Source organism: Rattus norvegicus, chromosome 10 (assembly GCF_021556685.1).
Source record: "Rattus norvegicus strain SHRSP/BbbUtx chromosome 10, alternate assembly SHRSP_T2T, whole genome shotgun sequence".
Lineage (NCBI taxonomy): Eukaryota > Metazoa > Chordata > Mammalia > Rodentia > Muridae > Rattus > Rattus norvegicus.
The window spans coordinates 63,144,746-63,171,752 of record NC_141543.1 but is presented as its reverse complement, the minus strand read 5'-3'; the positions used below and the strand labels follow the sequence as shown (position 1 = coordinate 63,171,752).

At 37.2% G+C, this 27,007-nt stretch overlaps 1 protein-coding gene across 26 annotated transcripts in view; it reads right to left on the bottom strand.

The window, feature by feature from the left end:
- Positions 1 to 27,007, bottom strand: part of Ube2g1 (ubiquitin-conjugating enzyme E2G 1) — a 79,453-nt gene that overhangs the window by 40,350 nt on the left and 12,096 nt on the right. For 3 of the 26 annotated variants that reach the window (XR_015630991.1, XR_015630990.1, XM_087574192.1), the window contains exons 2-8: positions 20,081 to 20,147; positions 17,531 to 17,629; positions 6,828 to 6,905; positions 5,852 to 5,988; positions 5,405 to 5,521; positions 4,522 to 4,579; positions 3,053 to 3,168 (exon numbers count right to left, since the gene is read on the bottom strand). The exons of 3 other annotated variants lie outside the window; for them this stretch is intronic. The gene's annotated coding sequence lies outside the window, so the exon portion shown is untranslated. Of the gene's footprint in view, positions 1 to 3,052; positions 3,169 to 4,521; positions 4,580 to 5,404; positions 5,522 to 5,851; positions 5,989 to 6,176; positions 6,227 to 6,827; positions 6,906 to 17,530; positions 17,630 to 20,080; positions 20,148 to 27,007 lie in introns of all 26 variants that reach the window. 20 more of the 26 variants (XM_087574189.1, XM_087574179.1, XM_087574193.1 and 17 more) reach the window with 15 other exon arrangements.

The window sequence follows — 27,007 nt, the reverse complement described above, 5'->3', positions numbered from 1 at the left end:
ACTGATTAGATTCACTAGACCCCTCTTTTCCCAAGCATATATATAAAGACTACTGAGAGTTACTCTCACACATTCTGAGTTACCTAGAAGAGGCAGAAACCAGCTAAACTGCCCAGAAAAAAAAAAAAAAAACAAAACTAGAAAGGACACTTCAAAATGCTGAGCTGCCGCAGGTTTTACAGTGAGAACCAGGTTTACAGTTTTCATGAGCTGTCACCCTTCTGGGTGGGCTTTGCTGCTATAGTGTCTTCTGAGTCATTTTTGCTCCTATAAATAACTCCTCCCTCCCATTTCCTCTAAGTAACTTCAAATTGGACTTTGCTGGCATCTGTACTTTGATCTGTCATCAGTCCCATCTCTATCTGGGATATGCAGATGTGTTAATACCTCCTTAGTGGTAAGCGTCACGGAACACCTGGGTATGTTCTCAGAGTTTCACCCACCCACTCCTCAACTCCTCATTCAGAACTTGAAGATTCCTTCAACCTGAGTCTTCTCACTTCACACTAATGAATGTTAAAAGGCTCAGGTAAGGATGTTTTTACTGCCAACCCTGGTTATTTGAGTTAAATCCCTGGAACCCACATGTCAGGAGACCTAACTCCACCAAGTTGTCCTCTGGCCTCTTCATATGTGCACACATACACAAATAATAAATTAAAATGTAGGGCTAGAGAGATACCTCAGTGGTTAAGAGCAATCACTGACCAGGAACTACCTATATAGACCAAGGTGGCCTTGAGCTCACAGAGGTATACCTGTCTCGTCCTCTACTTTCCTGCATACTGGGACAAAAGGCACATGCAACCTCATTCAGCCATGAAAATAAACAAATATATATATGTATGTATGTAAATTATTTTAAGGGCTGGAGAGGTGGCTCAGAGGTGGCTCAGAGGTTGAGAGCACTGGCTGTTCTTCCAGAGGTCCTGAGTTCAATTCCCAGCAACCACAAGGTGGCTCACAACCATTTGTAATGGAATCCAATGCCCTCTTCTGGTGTGTCTGAAGACATGCTATAGTGTATAACTAAATAAATCTTTTAAAAATGTATTTTTAAAGAGTGATTGATTGATTGATCGATTTAATGTATGAGTGTTTTGTCTTCATGCACACTAGAATAGGGCACCAGACCTCATTACAGATGGTTGTGAGCCACCATGTGGTTGCTGAGAACTGAACTCAGGACCTCTGGAAGAGGAGCCAGTGCTCTCAACCACTGAGCCATCTCTCCAGCCCCCCATAAAAATGATTTTTAAAAGTTAGGATGGTGGTTCATGCCTATAACCTCAGCACTCAGGAGGCTAAGACAGAAAAATCTCCAAGCCAAAGCTGAGCTACAAAGTAATTTTTGGGCCAGCCTGAGCAAAGACTTTTTTTTTTAATATATGTGGAAATGTCTATGTGAGTTCCTCCTGTGGCTTCTGTGGAACTTCTCCCTACATGAAAGGTTCATTTTAATCTCATTGTTAAAGACACTGAAAGCAGAAGTAACTTCATATGGATCCAAACATTAAATTCCCCTAACTTGGAAGCCATTCTTTTACAGAGTGAGGAACTCAAGGCCTCCATTAGAATAATGGTGGCTACTCCGGCTGCCCTGCTAAGAAACAAAGCTAGAGCATTAACAATGCTAAGCAAACTTAGAAACACATCTTATAAATTAATTTTTAAGTAAAAATAAAAATATATATTTTTTAAGTAAACTAGTAAATTATAGGATAATCTATAAAAAAGCACTTGAATGCCTTGTATACATTTTTTAAAAGCCTTCCCTGAACTGAATTATTCAGCAAGCAAAATATTAAGTGTCCGGTGAATTAACAAAAATTAACTAACAAAATATACAGCAATTGTCTAAGATCTTGTTCTAAATTCACTGTCCTGTTCCCTGACCATAAGAAGTACTAATGAGAAGACAAAAGCAAAGGAAGCTGTCCTATAAAACCTTTCCAAAAAGCAATCAAAACTTTTAAAGCCTATCTTCTTGACTTAGCAATGGTTATTCCTAGAAGAGAAAAAAACCAGATAACATAAAAATATTTTTCACTGGAAAAATTCAGTAATGATTCAAGTAATTTTAATTACAACTTAAAAAACTCAAAATGGAAGAAATATTATGGGCTGGAGAGATGGCTCAGCAGTTAAGAGCACCCGACTACTCTTCCAGAGATCCTGAGTTCAATTCCCAGCAACCACATGGTGGCTCACAACCATCTGTAAATGGGATCCAATGCCCTCTTCTGGTGTGTCTGAAGACAGCTATGGTGTACTTATATATAATAAATGAATAAATCTTAAAAAAAAAAAAGAAATATTATAGTACCAGGATATGGAAAAAAATTACAAACCTATTTAGTATACTTTGAAAGAGTAGATGATAACATGTGAGAAATTTTAGTTGTTTGAAGGATAAAATACTGCAAATACACCTATCTCTTTAAAAATCAAAAACTGGGGTTGCAGAGATGGCTCAGTTGCCAAAATCACTTGTTGCTCTTGCAGAGAACCAGGGTTCAATTCCCAGCATTGACACAGTAACTAACAATCATCTGTAACTTCAATTCCAGGTTTTCTTTTGTTGTTGTTGTTGTTGTTGTTGTTGTTCTTGTTGTTGTTCTTGTTCTTGTTCTTGTTCTTTTTTTCGGAGCTGGGGACCAAACCCAGGGCAAGCGCTCTACCACTGAGCTAAATCCCCAACCCCAATTCCAGGTTTTCTAACAGCTTCTTCTGACTTCCTTGAACTCCAGGCACACAGAAGGTGCACAGACATACATTCAGGCAAAACACTCATGTACAAAAAATAATAAATCTTCAAAACATTTTAATAACAAAAAATCTTAAAGAATATACATTAAAAAACAACAACAAAAACTTTGGCCTATATTCTAGTCTATTATTTAAGAGCTCCAAAGTGCCAATATGAACCTAAGCCAATAAAAATTCTTAAAATTTTTTTCAAAAACTACACAGCTTGCCCATGGTTCTGAAGGATGGAGACAGATAGAAGAACATGAACTGTTCAGCAAAGAGGAGGGAGCAAAATACTCACAGAGGGGCTGAGGCGAAGGAGGAAGGCTAAATCTTCTGGGCAGAACCCCAGAGACGCGCCAAGTCAGTGACCGATGAACGAGGAAGGTCAGTAGTGAGAAGTGGGACTGAAAACATCTGTCATAGCAAGAAGTCAAGAGAGAATGTCTAAAGTTGATAAACCAAAAAAATAGATACTATAAACATATTATTTAGAAGCATGGAGTTAAACCCCCAGGAAATCTGAACCAAAAATGTTGTTTATGAAAGCAGTTGTTCCTAGGGAACAGCAACAACTCTTTAGTAGCACTTTATTAGTAGAATTTTAGGTATTTAATTTTTAAGTTTTTATTCTTTGTAATTTTACATTTTGTTCATTTTGTTTGAATACACAACCATAATTTTACTTCCTAAGTCAGGGCTATAACTTATTTTGACAGTGTTAGTCACCTATAAAGTATGGAATCAAACAAATCTACCATAATTTGACCAGAATTCCTTTCTCTTAACAGAAACAAACAAACAAAAATAGGAGTACCGTTAGTAGTAAAAGTATCATTTCAGTTATAAAACATTTGCTTAAATGTGTATACTGAGATGCTAGCCAAAATACATTCCTGTTATTTTGTTTTGTTTATTTATTTTTTGAGACAGTGTTTCTGAGTATAACTCTGACTGTGCTAGAACTTGTCCTGTAGATCATGCTAGCCTCAAACTCAGAGACCTACCTACCTCAGCTTTCCTGGGTGCTGGGATTAAAGACTTCCTCCACCTCCTAGCCTGCCTTACTGTTTTTATGACCAATCTAGCAGCCAGAGAAACACCTATAAATCTAAATCATGTTGCTACTCATATGGTAACCGAAACTCACTTGGTGAGGACCTAAAAAAGTCCTTAAGAATTTACCAGTATCCCACTCAACCTTCTGTCCTGGGTTCAGCTACTCTCTCATTTTCCTGCAACACTCACATCTCTATTCCCTTTGTAGATGCTGCACTTGTGGTACCCTTCACACATTCACTCCCTCACTGAGCATTCTTAAATCAAATATCACCCTAACTTTAATTATAACTCCCATGTTCTTAGGAAATGTAAACTTTTACTTTCCACTTAGTATTCTACTACATTTTAAAATTATGTTTAACTCCTTTAGGTCACCTAGAATTCTAGTTCTCAAGGAACATGAACTTCTGTTTACTAAAGCCCCAGGACCTATTATCTATGACAGTAAGTGTTTGACAAACTAATGGTTTAAAAAAAAAAATAGTAACATCACAGGAAGCAGTCACAATATTGATAATTAAGTCAAATAGTTTAAAATCCTTAAGAAATTCTAAGAAGTATATTTGCACCTCAGAGGGAAGAAGACAGAGACAGAGAAAATTAATACAAACTTCCTCATGGGAGGACCTGTTACATTGACAAGTGAAATGACCTTTTTTATTCAAAGTCAGAGTAATAATCTCACATATCAACCACTAGTCACATTACCAATGTCCACTACTGCCTTCAAGTCTGGAGCACACTGTTCACCATTTTCACCACCACCCTCAAAATAAACACAAAGAACAAATTGGTACTCTGAGGAAATTCTTACAAAAGAACTTTTCACTATGATACACATGAATGGCAGAGACTACACCAGTCATAATTTCAAAGAATTTCATCTACTCTACATGGTAACTTACTAAATAAAAAATAACCTTTATTGACTTTCACTGACTAGTAAAAAGTAATTAATCATCCTTTACTGATACACAGAAACATACACAGCAAACAGAATTCTACTATGTGCAAGCAGTTTATACATCTTCAGAAAGAATTATGATTAAGCTTTTTACAAATCTCACATAATTAACAAAACACAGTATCTGACACAAGACTTGATCAAAATCATTTGTTTTTGTGTTCATGGAAAACAGATTTTGACATGGCTACTCTGCAACTGTTTTGAACCCATCTTCTCAAAAATAACAGCTTCACCTTCTGTCATTACAAGTAGTAAAAGCATTTGAAAATGGGAATAAGATAAATTGAAAAGCCTGCTCACAGACATACATAACAAAACTGAATGAAGTAGTGAAGCCACTGGCAAAATGAAACAAACAAACAAACAAACAAACAAACAAACAAACCAAACCCACATTATAAGTAGCAGTCCTGATACTGAAGAGAACAAACTTAGGAAAGATTATCAAGAAAATAACATAAATCAGAACAGAACAAAGGAAGCATTTAGTAAGTTAATGAAATGAAACAGGAAATGAAGATGAGCAATTATATCACTAATGCTTAAGAAAGAAACCAAAAAATTAAAGCATATTAAAAGATAACCTAAGAAACTTTCCTGAACCCACAGATTGAAATGGCTTACCATTAACAGGAAAATGTAATAGAGAATCACATCAAGACCGAGATACATTCTGATGAAGCTACTGAACTTCAAGGATAAAGAAAGAAATTTGCCAATACCCAGGCAGAAGTAGGTCACCTACAAAGGGAAAAAAAAAGTCAGGCTGGCCCCAGACTTCTCTACAGTAACCCTATACACCAAAGGATAGGGGAACAGTCTGTTGGGTATTAAGGGAAATGAAATATAGCTCCAAATTCTGTGACCAGACAAAACATCCTTTCACTTCGAAAGCCATGAATAGTATTTTCAAACATAAGAATGATGAGAATACTGCCTTCAAACAACCATTCTCAGAAAAGATACTTGATATATATAATAGACTGAAGTGTATTAAGGCTTCGGCTTTACAGAAACAACCACAGGTCAACTACAAACTACCAAGGTTCATCAGTTCTAGAATGCACTCACTTCACGTTTTAACTTGTTTGAAATCAGCATCCATATTACAACGGATGATATCACGGTTTGACAGCATTGATCCATGTTAGCAGTTTATTACATGTTGGCTTTATTACAAGATAAAACATTTAAAAACTGATGGTATCCTAAATAAAATGAAATAAAGTATTTTTGTAAGATGAGAAGAACAATGAGAGCAAATTTAAAAGTTGATGAAAACCAAGCAGAAACACAGGCAACAACAACAAAAAATGACTAATATTACAGACGTGAACCCACATTCACATTATGTGAACAAGTAAAAGCATCTTAAATTGGATCCAAAAAAACTAACCTTGATTCAACTATATATGGGATCTACATGAGACAAACCTAAAATGAAGACTTTGAAAAGTTAAAAGTAAAAGGTTAGACAAAAATGTATCAAGTCGATATAAATGCTTTTAAAACTTAAATTAAAAATCAAACAACATTGAGAGCCAAAAGACAATAACTTTTTCTAGTGATCAAAATCTAGTCAGACATGGTGGCCTTCACTACTCTTATCCCAGACCTCTAGAAGATAAGACACAAGTAAATCAAGAGTTCAAGGCTACCCGGGGATACAACATGGCAAAACTTTCAACAACATTCTTTAAGGTCCACAATCTTAAGTGATTTCAATCGTCGTGAATTAAAATTAAGTGTTGAGCATTCAATTAAATGTTAGAAAATAAAAAGGCTAAAAAACAGAATAAAGGAATTTCAAAATGTATTAAATTACTTAGAGAACAGATGCCTCCATAATTCTAGCAACTGGAAGCTGAGGCCAGTGAGAAGTCTAGGCAGGTAAGGGTGTTTTGTTGCTAAACCTTGGAACCCGAGTTCAAAACCAAGAACCCACACGGTAGAAGAACTGATATCCACTACACACGTGCCCATGGTACACATAAGTTCACATACACAGAGACCTACACAAAATGAATATACAATTAAAAGCACACACCTTTAATCCCAGTGCTCAAGTATGCTGATCTCTTGAGGCCATCTTGGTCTAACAAAGAGAATCCCAAGCCAGCCAAACCTACATAGTAAAACACAGTTTTTAAAAACAATAATGGGGCTGGAAAGATGGCTCAATATTTGAGATCACTGGTTTCTCTTCCAGAGGACCCAGGTTCAGTTCCCAGCACCCACATGGCTGTCTGTAGCTCCAGTTTCCAGAGAATCTGACATCTTCACATAGACATATAAATTAAGTAAGCAAAACACCAAAACATGAAGAAAAAAAAATAATCTAGGTGGGTTGGTGTATAACTTTGATCTCAGAACCCAGGAGGAATTACAAGACAGCCAGGGTAACTCAGAAAAACCCTGTCTCAAAAAAAGCAAGAAAGTGTGTGTGTGTGTGTATGTGTGTGTGTGTGTGTGTGTGTGTGTGTGTGTGTGTGTTTAAGTTAAAGTTCATCATTAGCTACACAGTGAGTTGAAAGCCAGTCTGAACCAAATGAGACCCTGTTTATAAATTAGTAAATAGAAAATACAAATTTCAACTTATTACTCTAACAATTTGATAAGGGTGGAGTGTTTAAGGCTGTTTACTGAATCATGAGAGCCAGAAGTTCAGATCACAGCCACCAACATAACAAGTCAAGTATCCTTTGCATACATGTAACTTACCCCAGCTTCAAAAGAATCACTAGAGCGTGCTGACCTCCACCCTGGCCAAGAAAACATGAGCCCTAAGTTCAAGGCCTTTTTAGAATAAGTGTGGTCTTGTTAGAGAGACGCACTGGGGGGTGGGCTTTGAAGTTTCAAATGCTCAACTAGACCCAGTGTCTTTCTCTTCCTGTTACCTGCCAACCCACATGTAGAACTCTCAACAACTCCTCCAGCACTACTATGTCTCCCTGCCTGCCTGAAGACATACTTCCCTTCCCACTATGACAACAGACTAAACAAGCTCCAATTAAATGTTCTTCTTTATATAGAGTTGCCATAGTCAAGGTTATTTCTTCACAGCAACAGAAAACTGACACAGACAGAAAGACAGATAGATAGACAGACAGACAGACACACACAGACACACAGACAGACAGAGACACACACACACACACACACACACACACACACACACACACACACACACCCCTCTTTAAAAATTCCATGAGTAGAATGGGGAAACAGTTCAGTGTGTAAGAGCATCTGATGTACAAACATGAGAACCTGTCCTGAGCACCAACAAAAAAAGTCAGGCAAAGGCCAAGTGTGCCTGAAACCTGAGTGTGGAGTGGAGACAGATGGGTCCAAGAAGGAATCTGGCCAGATAGCCTAGGAAAAACAAGTCTGTTGGGCAAGGTAGCACACATCTTCAACTGCAGCACAGCAAAGGCAGGCAGCTAGCTATCTGTAAATTCTAGACCAACCTGGTCTGCACAGAAAGTTTCAGCTAAACAAGAGCTACATGGTGAGAACCTGTCCCCTCCCATCCCCTCTAAAAAAGAAAAAAAAAGAAAGAAAAAAAAAACCCTCTTCATGCCTGTGGTCCATTATTTTGCTCTTTGGTCCTTGTGTTCATTTATAGTTTAAAAAAAGTATTTTAAAACTTTTTTAAAAGACTATCTTAAAGTTTGGCTACCCTTGTGATAGTGCAATCTTTTTGAGGAAGAAAATATTTGCTTTGATTCCCACAGTTTGAGGGGATAGTATCCATTAAGATGATATAAAAAAAAAAAAAGAGTCAGTTGCAAGAATCTAAGGTGAGGAAGACACAGGGCCAAGAATCTGAGGCAGCTGGTCATATAGTGTCTACCACAGTCAGGAAATAGAACAGGGAGACATTAACTATTCCTACAATTCTTTAATAAAATTTTATTCACACTACTCCCTTCTACATTTCTATGTTCCTGGGCTTTTCAAGCATGTTCTCTTCCATAATTTTATTAAAGTATATTTTATATGTTTGTGCTTCACTCATCTTTTCCCTTTACATAAACCATAAAATTTTTTGAAACAAGGTTACTACATATTGCTGGCTAACATGAAACTTGAAATGTAGACCAGGCTACCTCGAACTAAGAGATCCATTTTCTTCTGCCTCTCAAGTGCTGGCTAACCTACAAACTTCTAAGACCTCACTGGGGGATTGAGGTATATAACCTGCTTTGAAACTTTTCTTTTATTTGTATTTAATTTTAACTTGAACTATTTATATCCTCTATAGGTAGATACTACTCATTCCCACCTAAAACAGCACATTGTTACCTGAAATATCTTCTACAGATGTAGTCTCACCATTAATATTGGCACTGTAATTTCTTATCTTCCTTATAGCCCTTCCTTATATTAATGTTTTTGTAGACTACAGGATCCATTTAACTCGTTTATTATAAATAGGTTTTCAAATGTTAACTATTTCATTAACAAATGAAATATTTTGGAAAGTATAATTCATTAAAATAATTTAGTTCCATGGGTACACTTAAAATACTATATTTATTAAGGATTATTTGAGAGTATGGAAATGACAACTTGTGGAAGTCAGTTCCCTCCTTCCACCATGAGGGTTCCAAGCTATGATTCAAACTCTGCAAGGCTTGGTGGTGAGTACCTTTATCTTTACTGATCAATTCATTGTCCCTCAAATAACATTTCAAATATATTTAACTTTTTAAGTTATTGGCCTTTGATTCAAATCTAATTCTTCTCTAACCGTCCTCTTTTAGTTTCCAACTTCCCTGTATCCCTAAGAGTTTTTGACCCTAGATCATCTTTACAGATATACCATAGACCTGTCACTTCTTTCCCAATAACCCAATAGAAACCTCACTAAGATCTGATTTTCCATTAACCACTATCTCTCTAAAATATGTTCTGAGCTCGTGCACTAAACTGATACTGAGTCTAATTTTCTGCATTTTTTAAAAGACATTTAAAAGTTTTGTTCTATGTGTAAGAGTGTTTTGCCTGCATATATGTTGGAATACCATATGCATGTCTGGTGCCGGAGGAGACCAGAAGAGAGTGTCAGATTCCTGGGACTAAACATACAGACAGTTGTGAGCCATCCTGTAGGTGGTACTGGGAATGAGGCTGGGTGATCTGGAAGAACAGTTAGTGCTCTGAACAACTAAGTCATCTCTCCAGTCTCCTAAAAACTTATTTGTATGATGTTTAATTGTGGGAATGGAGGCGAGAGGTATAAGTGCAAGTCCCCAGAGAGTCTAGAAGAAGGTATCAAATCCCCTCGATCTAGACTTACAGGTAGTTTTAAGCCATCTCATGTGGGTGTTGGCAAACTGAATTCCAGTCCTCTGAAATAGTAAGCACTCATAATTGCTAAGCCAAGTCTCTCCAGTCCCTAATTTTCTCTATCTTATTTCAAAATAGGAATGAATGCACATATTCAAAGTCAGTGAGAATCTAGATAGACTTCCCAAATATTTCCTGTTTCCAACTCTACAAAACTTATGTGATCTGCCCCAGCTTTATAATCAGTCCTACAACTATAATTATCTCAACTTCTATGTAATTTCTCTGCTACTTCTATCCAATATTGATAAGGAATTCAACTTTCTATTAGACAGTTACAATTTGATTTTAAGAACCTTTATCTAGATACTGAAGAAAACTAAGCATCCTTCAAGGCCTTAAAAATCATCTTGTTTCAGATTAAAACTATGAAATTCTGTGTCTTTCTGGGATATGCTTTAATAGTCTAGGTAGGTGGCCATGTGTTCGAGTTGCTTCCCCACTTTTTCTTCTATTAGTTTGAGTGTATCTGGTTTGATGTGGAGGTCCTTGATCCACTTGGACTTAAGCTTTGTACAGGGTGATAAGCATGGACTGATATGCATTCTTCTACATGCTTACCTCCAGTTGAACCAGCACCATTGGCTGAAAATGCTATCTTTTTTCCATTGGATGGTTTTGGCTCCTTTGTCAAAAATCAAGTGACCATAGGTGTGTGGGTTCATTTCTGGGTCTTCAATTCTATTCCACTGGTCTATCTGCCTGTCTCTGTACCAATATCATGCACTTTTTATCACTATTGCTCTGTAATACTGCTTGAGGTCAGGGGTGGTGATTCCGCCAGAAGTCCTTTTATTGTTGAGGCTGGTTTTAGCTATCCTGGGTTTTTTCAAACATCTATTCTTGCAATATCTCTCCAAATGACAGCTGTAGTAATTGAAGAGACCACTAAGTAATTAATTATTGACTTTATAAATATTAACAAAGTGGAAGAATGGCTTAGCAGTAAAGAGCAGCAAGTGCCTTATTCTCACCCCTGTAGGCAGACAGACACAAAATAATATATTTTAAAATGTATTTGTATTATTTTTATTTATATGCATGACCACACCATGTGTATGCAAGTATCCAAGGAAGAGAGAACATGCTAGATCTTTTGGGACTGAGTTACAGGCAGTTCTGAACTGCCTGGCCCTGGTGCTGGAGTGCAAAAGGAGCAAGCCCCCTCTCTTAACTACTAAGCTATCTCTCTAGCCCCATAAAAATAAACCTTGGGGGGAAAAATAAATATTGACCAACGCTCATGAAAAGTCTCAATTCATGTACTAAACTGTTTCCATATTCTACATATTTAATCTTCCTGACTCTCATATACTAACTACACCACCACCCTTTTTGTTTCTTCAGATAAACTGGTCGTACTTTAAGCTAAAGCTACTGTGTTTAAAGCTTCCAACACAGGCAGTGATTAGAGTCCCACCTTATTTTCTCAAAGATACTGCTTCAAAACTTCCAGTTCCCTCCTGTGTCAATCATTCCCTCTCCACTAAATTCAATCTCAATATTCTAATGTGCTAATAATTCTGCAATTTTACCAAAACAAAAATGAAGCAACCTAACTTCAGGTGCTTCCTTTTTCCCTTTGAGGTACAATTTAAAGAGTTGTTTTCATTTCCTATACTCACTTTCCTCTCAAGCTCAGACCAAACTTTGGCCTACGTCACTGAAACTGACTCCCTCAAAATAACATTCATCTCCACTGGCAACTTCATCCCTACGTTACTTGACCTCTATGTGAAACTTTCTTTGCTTGACTTATAGACCAACCAAATTTGATTTCGTTTTGCTTTGTTTTCCTCACTGACTACTTCCTATCCTCCATCAGTTTCTGTGACTCTTAAAAAGTTAGTACAAAAGATTTTTTTTTTTTTTTGGTTCTTTTTTTCGGAGCTGGGGACCGAACCCAGGGCCTTGTGCTTCCTAGGCAAGCGCTCAACCACTGAGCTAAATCCCCAACCCAGTACAAAAGATTTAAGTTCTTTGTATTAACTACTTATTTCCTTATTGAACTATTCAGAGAAGGGGAGGAAGAGAGGGAGGGGGAGGGAAGAGGGGGAGGGAGGGTACAGGAAGGAGGGGAGAGGAAGAGGGAGGGGCGTGTGTGTGTGTGTGTGTGTGTGTGTGTGTGTACCCCCAAGTGCATTATTAACAATGGTCCTGTTTGTATCTTTTAAGTCAAATCTGGATTTCACTGAAACCCCGACCAAACCAGCTTGCTCCTTTTTAACTCTAATCGGCAATTCAAACTTAGCAAACTCAAAAGTAAGTTACTGATAAGCTATCCTTGTTCTTTTCCATGTTAAATAATGTCAGTTTAATCCTTTCATTTGCTCAAATCATAAACCTTAAAATCAGAGCCAGAGAGATGGCTCAGTGCTTAAAAGTACATACTGCTCTTGCAGAAGATCTGACCTGAGTGTGATTTCCAGCACTCACATAAGGTGGTTTACAATTGCCTGTAATTCTAGCTCCAGGGAATGTAAATCCTTCCAGCTTCTTTAGGCACCTGCATACATGTGCAGATACCCGAGTATAACTATGCACACACATAATTTTAAAAATAAAAAACCAGGTTGGAGAGATGGCTCAGTGTTTAGGAACCTTCCAGAGGTTCTGAGTTCAAATCCCAGCAACCACATGGTGGCTCACAACCATCTATAATGGTATCTGATGCCCTCTTCTGGTGTGTCTGAAGACAACTACAATGTACTTAAATAAAATAATAAATAAGTAAATCTTTAAAAAATAAAATCAAAAACTTTAAAATAATTCTTAATACATTTCCACCCCGCTAACCTCCACAACAAATCTCTACCAATAAATTCTGATAACTAAATTTAGAAAATATATCCAAAATTCATTCACTTCTCAACTGATGTATCTTTTTCCTATTTCAGCCACTGTCCTGTCCTGAAGCAGTTTATATACTCAGTGCAGTAAGTCAAAGAATGAACCTGTGAAAATGTTATTCCTGTGTGTAATTGTGTCACTTCTATATGGAAACACGTTTAATGCTGTCTCACTCTCACCCAGTAATACCCAGACTCCTTCACTTTCATGTGCCCCAGGCAGTATAAGTCTCTTTGCCCATTTCAGGGGTTCTGTGTTTGTTATTCTCTCCACCTAGAAAGCCAGTCCCTTAAGGCAATCAACATGTCAATCTCAACCCATCCACATCACCAATCTTACTTTCCCTGAAGTGTACTCATCACTAATAGATTATATCTTTTAACTTAATTGTCTAGTTTATTATCTCTCTTATGGTAGTAAGAATTATATGCTGTTTATTAAAAAGTTGCTATTTTTAGAAGCATACACTCGAGTTATTTGTTAAATTTGGAATTAAATCTAAAGGTTTCGTTTTAAATATCAGAAGTTTAATGCTAGCAAGACTAAGTTTTACATGATTCTATGATTTAAGATATCAAGCCCTCTTGACCCACATAGGAAAAGTAGATAATTTTACTATTCTTTTTCAAACTTTTATTTTTGCAGGAGGGGGAGGAGGATTCCACTGGAAAATTTCTCTGCAACTGCAACAGATAGCACCAGGGCTTCTGTCTCTATAGAGTAGCTAGGTAGCTACCTCTGAAAAAAAAGTAAATGATTATTAGGATTAAAACAAAACTAAGGAAAACAAATGTTAGAACTCACTGGGTTTCTAAAACAACACTAATGCTTTAAGACAGTGCCAATTTACTATTCAAAAGCAAAGTAGATTTGTTAATGTGAGGAATTAATAAGAAATAACAAGTATAACAAGAAACCCAATAAGGAAAAATATAAGAAATGTTTTCTTTTTTTTTTTTTTTAAGAATTTATTTATTTGGGGTTGGGGATTTAGCTCAGTGGTAGATTGCTTGCCTAGCAAGCGCAAGGCCCTGGGTTCGGTCCCCAGCTCCGAAAAAAAGAAAAGGAAAAAAAAAAAGAATTTATTTATTTAATGTATATGAGCACACTATTGCTGTCTTCAGACACACCAGAAGAGGGCACCAGATCCCATTTCAGATGGTTATGAGCCACTCAGGACCTCTGGAAGAGCAGTCAGTGCTCTTAACCGCTGAGCCATCTCTCCAGCCCTAAGAAATGTTTTCTTAATTCCTTAAATCGAAATTACTGTGTGTTTGTGATGTGTGTGAAAGCCACTAGGAAAAGGATTTTTTGCAGTGTAAAGTGCAAAGCAACATGGGTCCTTTTCCTTTTTCACAATTTCACAAACTGAGTAACTGTTAGTTCCTAGCCATAAATCTAAAAATCTAAACAACCTAAGCATATGATTTTCCTTTCCTAATTAAGCCAAAAGCCTTTTGTTAGTTTGGTTTTTGTTTTTCAAGATAGGCTTTCTGTGTGTATCCCAGGCTGTCCTAGAACTTGCTCTGTAAACCAGGCTGTCCTTGAACACAGATATCTGCCTCAAGTGCTGAGAAAGTCACCTGCTGCTGCCACAACCACCCATTAAGAACAGTTTCTTAAATTAAAACAAAACAAAAACAGCAAAAACAAAACAAAACAAAACAAAACAACCCAGGTCTGGAGAGATGGTTCAGAGGTTAAGAGCACTGATTGCTCTTCCAGAGGGCCTGAGTTCAATTCCCAGCAACCACGTGGTGGCTCACAATCATCTATAATGGGATAGATAGCTACAGTGTACTCATACATAAAAACAAACATTCAAAACTTTTTGCTCAAATGAAGTACTTGGCAGGTCTTTTCTGAGTTGCCAGCATCACAGCTCTTGTGCTTTCTCTGTCATTAAGTTAAGGGTATCTGAACACAGGTAAAGGGAAGCACTACAACTTAAGTGACTCCAGGCTACAGTATGAAATACCAATAAAAGGATGGTTTGTGTTATGGATAGAAAAAGAACAGGAAAAGTGGGAGTTTATCATATTATTCAGAATGATGAACAATTTAAACCTCAAAGTCTACTCTGGAATTTTCCATTAACTTTCAAATATTGAGGTTTATTTCAGGTAAATGCCAACATCTGAAAGTTTTGGATAAAAGACTATTTATTATATCTGGAGTAAGCTTTTGAGCTAAGTTAATGTGATGCTTCAGACTACTAAACGATTCCAATCTTAGTTTAGAATCCTAGCACTCAATGTAAAACCCAGGTGTGGCAGTGCATTCCTGCAATCCCTGCACAAGTGCAAACAGCTGAATCCCTGTAGTTGCTGGCCAGTTTTTCTAGTTAATCATAGCCAGCAAGCTCCAGGTTCAGTGGAAAGCATCGTCTTAAAAATAAAAAAAATTAAAAATTAAAAAAAAATTTAAAGCTGGATATGGTGGTACATGCCTTTAATCCCAGCACTTGGTTCAGAGGCAGCTGGGTCTCTGAGTTCAAGGACAGCCTGGTCTACAACAATGAAAGTCCAGATCAGTCAGGGCTACAGAGAATTCCTGCCTCAACAAGTCCTCCCCACAGCAAAAAGAGGAGAAGGAAAAGAAACAACAAAAAGAAAGTGGGAGAGAGAATTAAAATTAGGAGTACTGGCTACTCTTTCAGGGAACCGAGGTTCAATTCCCAACATGGCTGCTTACAACTGTCTGTAATTTAATCCAGAGAATACAACACCTTTTTTCTGGACTCCTAGGCATGAGGCACAGGAGTGGTTCATATAGGCATACAAGCTGGCAAAACACTCACACATACAGAATAAAAGTAAATAATTAAAAAGTAAAATGAACTAGGCATTGTAAATCACACCTTTAATGCCAACCTTTTCGAGGCTTAGAAAGATGGATCTATCTCTGAGTTCAAAGTCAAACTGTGCTTGAACGTACGGAGTTCAGGATAGTTAGAGCTACTAAGTGAGACATCGTCTTTCCTTTTTTTTTTTTTTTTTTCTTCTTTTTTTCGGAGCTGGGGACCGAACCCAGGGCCTTGCGGTTGCTAGGCAAGTGCTCTACCACTGAGCCAAATCCCGAACCCCGTCTTTTCTTTTTAAAGTGAGGTGGGAGCATGTTAAATAAAGTGTTAGGTGACAAATGAAGATACCTAACATGACACTGAATTCTACCTACACACACATGAACATAAACACGTACACCAAAACACTTGGTTCTATCCTGTGCCCACAAATAACTTGATTCTAAAACATCTTAAGATGTTTATAAGGGTTGGTTGGGGATTTAGCTCAGTGGTAGAGCGCTTGCCTAGCAACCGCAAGGCCCTGGATTCGGTCCCCAGCTCCAAAAAAAAGAAAAAAAAAAAAAAAGATGTTTAAGGGTGTTGTGCTGTTATTAACTTTATTGTTATTATGTTAATAATAATTCTAAAGGTCACTGTGCTTCAAATCCCAGAAATTATTCTTTTATCTGCCCAGTATGAAGTCTTTCAAATTGCCAGTACGGTGACTGTGAATTTGCTTGCTTTTACTATGAAAAGATGTTCTAAATATTTCCAGTTCTGGACTTACAGCCATTGCTCCAGGTAATACTGTTTCTTTCAGTGGAAAGAAAAAAAAAACTCAATATATTGTTGAACCTTGTAACCCATTCTCTTGAAATTGAAATTTTCTTTTTTGAGGGGATTGGGGGAAAAGGAAGAGGAGGGTTATATGTGTTGGGTGTTTTGTCTGCTTTTATGTATGTTTACCAAATGCCTACATTGCCCACAGAGGCCAGAAGAGGGAGTCAGATCCTCTGCAATTGGAGTTACACAAATATTATCCCCTATGTGGATGCTGGGAACCAAAATCTGGTCCTCTGCAAGAGTAACAAGTGTTCCTAACCACTAAGCCATTTCTCCTGCAAGTTTATTTCTCCTCTTTATTCCGGTCAATATAAGACATTCATCTAACTAATAAGATAGCTTTGCATAAAGCTAATCTACCCCATTCTAATAAGACTATCCCAGATTAAGGGGGTAGGAAAATGACAGGCAAACTCATAGGAAAATATTTTAACTTGGAAAAACAAGGCAAAACCTTTTTTTTTCTTTCTGCAACCATCGTGCCATCCAGACTAAGGAAGACCCAAAAATTACAACTGAAAACTCAGATATACTTTGTTATATGCACTTAATATGAATACTAAAGATCAAGCTTCAACTTACAAATATACTCATTAAAAAATTAAATCACTTTACAAACAAATTATTTCATTATTAAAGTGATATGAGGCACTTGCTGTTCTCCCAAAGAATCTGTTCCTGGCACTATGTCAAGGTTGTTCATAATGGCCTGTAACTCCAGCTCCAGAGGATCTGACACTATCGTTCTGGCCAGCAAGATATTTGCATACATGTGTACATGTAGACATAACCAAAAATAAATCTTTCCCAAAAAATGTTAAAGTCTGACACAATTCAGGTATCCAGAGGAGACAGAGAAAGTGACAATACTAAACAGCCAGACATAAATACAATAAAGTGCCAGGTTTAATGGTAGATACCTTTAATTCCAGCCCTTGGGACACAGAGACAAAGGCAGACAAAGACTGATGATCTCTACGTGTTCCAGACCCAGCCAGCTAGGGATATATAGTTAGATCCTGTTTTAAAATTTAAAAAAAAGAAAAAAATTAAATCTTGGCCCCCAAGAGTATTTAGTGTCTATTCCTCTTTTGTTTTCTTTTCTTTTAAATTAAACTGTACAGTTCACTGAATTATGCAAAGGCTGTGTCTGGTTAATCTTGTATAATTTTAAAACTTTTTGTAGCATTTTTATCATAAAAATCATATATTATAATAAAATTGTAAAATTTAAAAATGGGCATATCATTAGATATAGTCCATAATATTTAGTAAAGATGGCATTTAAAGTATAAAGAATGAATGTGGGGCTGGGGATTTATTTAGCTCAGTGGTAGAGCGCTTACCTAGGAAGCGCAAGGCCCTGGGTTCGGTCCCCAGCTCCGAAAAAAAGAACCAAAAAAAAAAAAAAAAAAAAAAATGAATGTTTTCTCTATTAACGTTTTCAATCTAAACCTTGACCAGTAGCCTAATAAGTTTAATTCTATTCAACTGTCATTATATAATAAAAATGAAGATATTATAGGGTTTTTTATTTGTTTTGGTTTTTGAGATATGGTCTCTTTATGTAGCCCTGGCTATCGAAGAACTCCCTCAAACAGAGAGATCGTCCTGCCCCTGCTTGTCAAGTGCTGGATGTTAAAAAGAAGACATGTACCACCATGCCCAGCCCTCTCTTGAACTCTTAAAAATGATTTAAAGAATTAAGTAGGCAGGCCTGGGAATACAGTTCAGTGACAGAGCACTTGCCTAGGAATCACAAAGTCCTAATCTGCAACAATGCACAATAAATAAAAAGTAGGTAAAAGTTTCTTCAGTCATAGCACCAACAAGCACTTGGTATTACATTGCTATTGCTGAAGAAAAAGAAAAAAAAAATCTCTTGATTTACTAAGACTTGTTTATGCCCCTAATAGTCACCTATTATACAACTCTCATCTTACAGGGGAGTATCTCTTGCTCATCTTCAAAGCATGAAATTAGAGATGGCTTCAGTATGTAGACACACAAGAAGTAAAAATAGAACAGATTTCAGGGGCTCAAAATGAAAAAAAGGCAGAGGAAGAATATAACAAAACCACAAAATGGAGATGACTCTTCATATAATTTGCATTAAAAGTACTGGATAACTCAATTATACTTTTTGAACAAGTTTTAAACAATTCTAACACCTGTTACTGATATTTCAAAAATATAGTATTCGGAATTGCTTATGAATATAACTTTTAATTTTATTTTTAATTACATTATTTTTATGTGTGCTTGTGCATGTACAGCATACCATAGTCAGAGGACAACTTGCAAGAATAGAGTCTCTTCTATAACCAAGTGGGTTCAGGGTATCAAAATCAAATTATCAGACTTGGTTACAAATGCCTTTCCTTTACCTGCTAAGCCATCTCAATAGCCCAACACAACTTATTTTTTATAAACTGATTTTATACCATTAATCTGAAGACTAATTTTATCTCTCATGGATGTTTTCTACTTTCTCAAAGGCTTTACACAAATATTTTTATACTAATTCAAAAACACTAAATATTAATAATGCTAGTTCACAATAAGTATATATACACTATATACATGGATTAGACAGCCAACCATGTTCAGGTCCCACTGTTCATCATAGATGAGTTGCTGCAGTAAGTTTCCATATGTAAAGCTTATAGTTTTAATAAGAACCAAAGTGAATACAGTGAGGACGATAAGGAAGCAGAAGTGAAGAAGGAGGAATAAAAATGTTTAAAAAAAAGACACTGACCGAGAATGCAAATATGGCTGTAGAAATTCTATTGGGTGCTGGAAAAATGGCTGTGTTAATAGCACTGGCTGTCCTTCCAAACAGCCACGATTCCGTTTCCAGCACCCATAACCAGCTATATAAATCCAGTTCCACAGAATCTGATGACCACTTTTGGCCTCCAAGAGCTGATAAAACAACTGATTTCCAATATAATGTGCCAGTAATCCAGGTAGTCCTTTTCAAACATCCCCAACAGGGATTAAAATTAAGCAAATTCTTATCACTTCATCTGTACCTACTTTATATGCCTAGGAATGTGTTGTAATATAATGTAGTAGTCACTAATGCTGCTGTTAACAGCTAAGGTTATCTTACTGGGCTTTAATATGGTTGTGACTAGGTGTGGCTAGATTAACAACGTGGCTAGATGCAATCAATACCTTAAAACTCACAACGCATCAAAATCATTTGTAGCATGAGAATTTAAGTTGCTGGTGCAGGAGCTTCCAAAAGGCTCTACCAACATTTCAGATAGTGGTTGCTCTATTATTACTAAGTAATATCATGGATTAGAGATGCTTGCCAACCTTAACAAATAAGAAATAATCTCCTATGTTTTAAGCCATTGAGATCTTAAGGTTACTTGAGGTTTTTCAGCTTTTTTTTTTTTTTTAAGGCTTGTGAGTCCCCCCCCCCCTCCCTTTCCTGAGCATTTATAAGCAGTTACCAATTGCTGGAGGAGGGCTTCATGAAGCTCCATTCCTCTCTGAGGATTCATAGGCAGTCAGTGGTTGCTAGAGAATGGAGAGACATTGTCTTCAGTGGTGTTGCCACTGGTAAGATACCTATGCTCCTGTAACACAAAGCTCACAGGTATTTATACACACACACACACACACACACACACATACACACACACATACACACACACACAATCAATCAATCAATCAACCAATCAAAGTTACTGAAGAGATGACTCAGCAGTTAAGAATGCTGGCTGCTCTTCCAGAGGATCCAGGTTCAATTCCCAGAACTCCTGTGGCAGCTCACAACTATCTGTAACTTATTCTAGAGTACCCAACACCCCCATACAGACATATGCAGAAAAAACTCAATGCAAGACAGAGGTTGGTGGTCTTTAGTTTGAGGACAGCCTGATCTACAGAGCAAGTTCCAGAACAGCCTGGGACACAGCTAGTATCAATTAAATAATTAATTTTAAAAAGATTTAATACAAGGCTATTTGTAAGTTACTAGGTTACCTATGACTAAGTATCTGACTTTGGTCTGGTAAGACATTACCCTAATACATCATTCTATAATTTTTAGAAAATGATCATTCAAACCCACAGAAAACTTTCTAAATTCTGCTCAACTACCTTAGTGATTGATCATTCCCTTCCTGTTCTTGGTACCTTATTATATAAAGCAATGTCTCAATGTCTTTTTTTTTTAAAGCAGTGTCTTAATAGTAATTCCAAGTACTTTGAAATTAAATAAACCCAGTTCAGAAACACAGATACAAAGCTACAAATACAATCTTAACCCCAGTTACCATATACTTATCAAATACCACTCAGGTAATAACTTCAAATATAGAAGCATCCATCCAGCTTTTCCACACAGATATCATAAATCATTCTGTCAAGATCATAATATTCATTTATAATCCTTTCTAATGATCATATAAACTATGATATATGCATAATCATATACATATATAATAAAATATATATGACTGAGAGATGGGACTAAGAGAATGATAATGGAAATTAAAGAAATGGGATACTATGTTAGGAGTGTTGACTCATGTCTGAAATCCTAGAACTGGGGAGGGTAAGGTAGGCAGGAAGACAGAAAAGACTTCAAGAAGAGCCTAGGCTAGGCTACACAGTGTTTCTGAAGGTCACTTTTATGGGTGGAAAATTTGGCTCAGTTGTTAAAGAGTACTAGCTGCTCTTACAGAGGACCCAGGTTGTATTCCTACCACGGATTGTACACAATCATTTTAACTCCAGTTCCAGGTTATTTAATATCCTCTTCTTACTTCCTCAGGTTCCAGAGCATGCAAATAGTAAATATACATGCATACATGCATACAAAACACTTGTAAATGGCAAGTAAACTTTTTAAGGGGTTCTGGGATCAATTAAGAGTACTAGCTGCTCCTCCTGAGGACCCAGGTTTGATTGCCAGCATCCACTTGACAGCTCACAACCATCTCCACTCCCAGAAGATCTGATGCCCTCTTCAGGCCTCAGCAGCACCAGACATGTCTGTGGTACACACACATGCAAGTGCACACATACCAGAGCATAATTTTATAACGACACTTTTTGTTTTGTTTTGAGACAGGTTGTCTCTGTGTAACCCTGGCTTTCCTAAAACATGCTCTGAAGACCAAGTTGGCTTCAAACTCAGATATTCCTGTGTCTGCCTTGAGTGCTGGAATTAAAAGTCACGTGCCACTACCACCCAATTTATACAGGTACCTTATGGCAGGTTAGGTGTACAGCTTTCTGTTGGCTGGGGAGGAGTTTAAGAGAATCCAAAACATGATACTTAAATTGTTGCCACAAGAGAGAAATAACAGGAAAGCAATAAGCAAGTGGTTTTCAAAAACTATCCTTTTGTCTCTCCACCAAAAGCATGTGGACTGTGATTGTTTTGAACAGATATTTATGTTAGAATAAAAGAAAATCATAAGCTTTCCATAGTTTTATATTTAGCTGTAAAGAAAAATGAAATTATGGATTTCACAGGAAAATAGAGAAAATAAAAATATATTGAGTTAACCCAAACACAGAAAGACAAATAGTACATTTTCTCTCATATGCAGATCTTAGTTGCTAATTGTTAAATATGTGTATTTAAATGAGAGCAAGATGAAAGGCAATAGGACATATAAGATATAAAAGCAGACAGGTTGGTAGAGCTATGGGGCAGAATCAGCCAGAACTAAGTATGTATTAAAATGCTGAAAACCCATTACTTTGAAAGCTAATTTTTTTAATTAATACTTTTAAAACAGTATGTCACAGATCACACTGGTGCTAGTGGAGCCCAGAAGAGAACATCAGGTCTCTTTGAACCGGAGTTACAGAGAGTTGTGAGCCTCCCTCCCCGACATGGGTACTGCCAAGTATGGGGTCCTCTATGTAATATAAGTACCTTTAACTATGGAGCCATTCCTCCCATCCTTTTTAATACTTTCTTAAACATGTGGACAATATTGATGAAAGTAATTAAATGATTTTCAGACTGCAGTCTCTATCCAAACATATCCACAGATCTCTAAGACTACAAAAAAATTCTTGGTTTACAAGAATATGGATTAGTTAAAGCCTTTGGCCAATTTGAAAAAGGGGGGGGGGAGGAGGAAGAGATGGAGGGATAAAAAGGAAAAGAAAAGCTAAACTTATCTTGGCAAAGCTGAATATGGCAGCAAGAAATCTCAAACTGTATTCACTGCCAAGGATCTATAAAGCAGTTATATATAATCTAAGTGACCTACTTAAAGTAAACATCTTCTTGGAAGCTCTAATGAAATCTTAGGATAACCAATGGATACTTTCAAGAGCTTAGTGTTCTGCATTGGCTGGTGATCCATCTCCACCACCCAAGTGTTCTGGACCACTTTTAAGTATCCCCAGAGGGGTGGGACAGGGTTTTGCTTTTATTCTCCTGGAAAGATAAAAACAAAACCCAGTTAAACGACCTCATGTGTGTGTAGCTCAGAGAGGCAGAGAAAACGCCCAGCTGACGTTCCTCTTCAACCAGCAACCCATGAGAAAAAGCCGCCTTCTACTGTCTTAAATACCCTTCAACTCAAGACCCTCCTTCCTGCTTACTTATGTGGGCTGATTACTTGCTCCCTGCCTCTTGACCTACGGTTGACTTTATTTAGCACTTAAAAGTGTGTGCTAGGGCTGAGACACATCACAACCAGGTCTTTTCAGGAAATGGGGGTTCACAGTGTGATCAAATATTTTGCAACACTCAAGTGCTGTAGGCCATTTCAACTTTAGTGTTTTGTCCCACCTCAGATGCCACAGCAATATTTTATCCAACTCTCTCTACTACACTACTCTACAGTAATTCAAAGGTTGACTGCCTTCTGAAATAAACAAAAACATTTTTACCAGTGTCTCATAAACCCAATATTTAAAGAAAATTCAAATAAGGAAACTACTTCCATAAAGAACTAATTCTTGGAACAATTTTCTAATTGTCATTCTAGTAATAAAGGCAGATAGGCAAGTAAAAGTTCAATACAACATTGTTAAGATAACTAATTTAGAAAATTCTCAATGAAGTTAAATTTTTACCTAAAAGTAAGCTAGAAAGAAGGTTCAATGGTTAAGATCACATGCTGTTCTTCCAGAAACTGTGTTTAGTTCCCAGTACCCTTATAAGGTGGTAATTCCACCTGTAATTTCAGCTCAAGAGGATCAGATACCCTCTTCTGGCCTCTGCAGGTATACACATACCTGGCAAACAAATATACAAGACACATAAATACATTAATACACATACACATAAATAAAAATAATAGCTGAGCCAAGGAGGTGGTGGCACACTTGTTTAATCCCAATGCTAGGGAAGCAGAGCCAGGTGGATTTCCGTGACTTCAAGGCCAATCTGGTGTACAGAGCTAGCTCCTGGACAGCCAGGTCTACAACAAACAAACCCTGTCTTGTAAAAACCAATCAAAAAAAGTAATACCTGGAAATAGTGTCATACACCTTTCTTTAATCCTGGCAATTGGGAAGGAGAGGAAATTGGATCTCTGACTTTGAGGCCAGCATGATCTACAAAACAATTTCCAGGATAGCTAGGCTACACAGAAACCCTGTCTTGAAAAACCAAATTAGATAAATAAAAATAAAAGAGCTGGAGATGCTTCAGCTGTTGGCATCACTTGCTGTTTTTACAGAGGAACCCAGATTTGATTCCCAGGAACAACACGATGGCTCACAACATCTACAACTTCAGTTCTAAGGGATCCAATGCCTTCTGACCTCTGCTGGCACCAGGCATGTTGATAGCACATATGCAAGTAAAACCATCCATTAACACTCACACATATGGTGCTAGAGAGATGGCTCAGTAGGTAAGAGCACTAATTGATCTTCCAGAGGCCCTGAGATCAATTCCCAGCACCTACAAGGCAGAATAAAACTGTCTATAACTCCAGTTCTGGGAATCCAATGCCCTCACACAAACATACATGCAGGCAAAACAACACCACACATATAATAAAAAATAAACACACATAAAACAAACAAATCAAAAACATTTTAATAAAAATAAATCTTTTTTTAAAAAATTTATCTAGAACATTTTGAAGTAGTAAAGGATTCAAAGAATATTTCACCTTGGACATTGTTAATTCTCCAATTTAAACTATTTGTAAAAAATATGCACCCAGGAACTGAAGAAAACATTTAATTAAATTTCAGGATCAATGTTATCTATTCAAACCACTCTAAAATAATATAACCACATTATCTTCAGAGTTGTCTTACCATTCCTACAGAAAAAAAAATAACTTTTTATCTAGCTCATTTTAAATATGAAATTATGAACCATTTTAGAGGAAACCAGTCTGAATACCTCACTTTTTACTCCAATGTTATTTATTTATTGACCCATAAAGAAATAGTCTCCAAGTGCCCCCTGGAATGATACACACAGTAAGTGAAAGTATTTAGTTAGAGAAAGGCTGAGAGGAAAAGGGAGTATAATCACAACGGGCGTGGGGTAGGGCATATACTTCAGGTATTTCGGCTTTTGGTTGTTGTTGTTTCCCCTGTTTTCATTTTTGATATAGGGTTTCCTAGCTGTCCTGACATGCCACACATGCCTAACAAAGTTTGATCTGTAGATCCATAGTGGAACCCATAGTGGAAGAAATGAACATATGTAATCATATGTGTAAGTGTACATGTATGTGCCCTTGCACACACATGCACACCCACACTATATACACATGCAATAAACAAATCTTTTTAAAGATTAGAAATGAGGACTGGGAGGCTGGAGAGATGGCTCAGCGGTTAAGAGCACTGGCTGCTCTTCCAGAGGTCCTGAGTTCAAATCCCAGCAACCACATGGTGACTCATAACCATCTGTAATGGGATCCGATGCCCTCTTCTGGTGTCTGAAGTCAGCAACAGTGTACCCACATACATGAAATAAATAAATAAATCTTTAAAAAAAAAAGAAATGAGGAGTAGGGAAATTACACCATATATAAAAGTTCTTTTTCTGCCAACACAAGGACCTGAGCTGGGAAAAAAAAAAAAGAAAGAAAGAAAGAAAGAAAGAAAGAAAGGCAGGGCATGGCCATATATGTAACCCACATATGGAAGGGAGGAAAGGTGGAGACAAGCAGGTATTAGGAGCTCACTAGCCTAGCTGAGACTTCAATCTTCAGGTTTAGTGAGAGACCCTGTCTTGAGGGCTGACACAAACCAGACAGCAATAAAGAAAATGCCTAATGATTCTCCTCTGCTGCATGGGCCTGTGCCTCCATGCACACATTACATATGCATGTACAGGCATACAAATGAGTGGTAGGGACAGACAGGGAGGAAGAGAAAAAAAAAGGAAGGGGAAGGGAAGGGAAAAAAAAAGAGAAGAAAGTAAATTTAAAATGATTGGCAAAATGAAAACTCAAATGGTCAAAATGAAAACTATGAATGGCATAAATGAAAACCAAGCTACTGATCTAGAAAATAAAGAGGAGGATGAAGTAGAAATTTCTGGTTTAACAACTCAGTTAGGTCACATAATTTTTTTTTCTGGAAGCTCTCTTGTGAGAGAACATGCACATGATGTTTTGCTGAAAACAGACACTTCAGAGGGTGCACGCATGATGCTTATTAGAAAGGATATAAAGAGAACCCCACAGTGAGGACACTCTTGCATTGCTATGTCCCTGCAATACTTTGCTGGTCTTTGAAACACACAGAAGAACTTCTCGTGGTATTCCAGCTCATTCTTGTCACTTTCCTGACTTGTGCAAATTTGGCAGAGCCTTGATGTTTCTGCTGGATCATGCTGCCACTATTGATTCATGTTTGGTGTTTGCTATTGAAATGGACTGCTGATATCCAACACCGAAGAGTGGAATTGCCCCCAAGGAACTACTTTTGAACAGGTCCACAACACCCTTTCCCTTGTTCTTCTTTTTCCCCTATCTCTGGTTGGTGGGTTAGAAGGGAGGTTGAAGTGTTTAAGAACCCTAGATAAAGTAGGTTTTGAAAAATCTAAGCCTTCAGAAGGGAGTCTATATAATAAACTGACAAGATAGTTAAAAGAAAGTAACATGGGTAAAAAGAGCAACACTTAGATTTTGCCAAGCCTTCACAATCATGTAACCCAACTCTTCAACCCCTGGAAAACTCTCAACACAGAATATATCCTGAAGTATAAAATATACAAGCTGTGAGGTGGTGGCACATGCCTTTAATCCTAGCACTCAAGAGGCAGACACAGGAAGATATCTTAGTTCGAGAACAGCTTGGCCTACAAAGTGAGTTCTAGGGCAGCAAGGCTATTACAAAAACTGTCTTGAAATAAGTAGACAGACAGATGGACAGATGGACAGAAATATACAAACTCAGAATATGTAAGTGTGTAAACAACT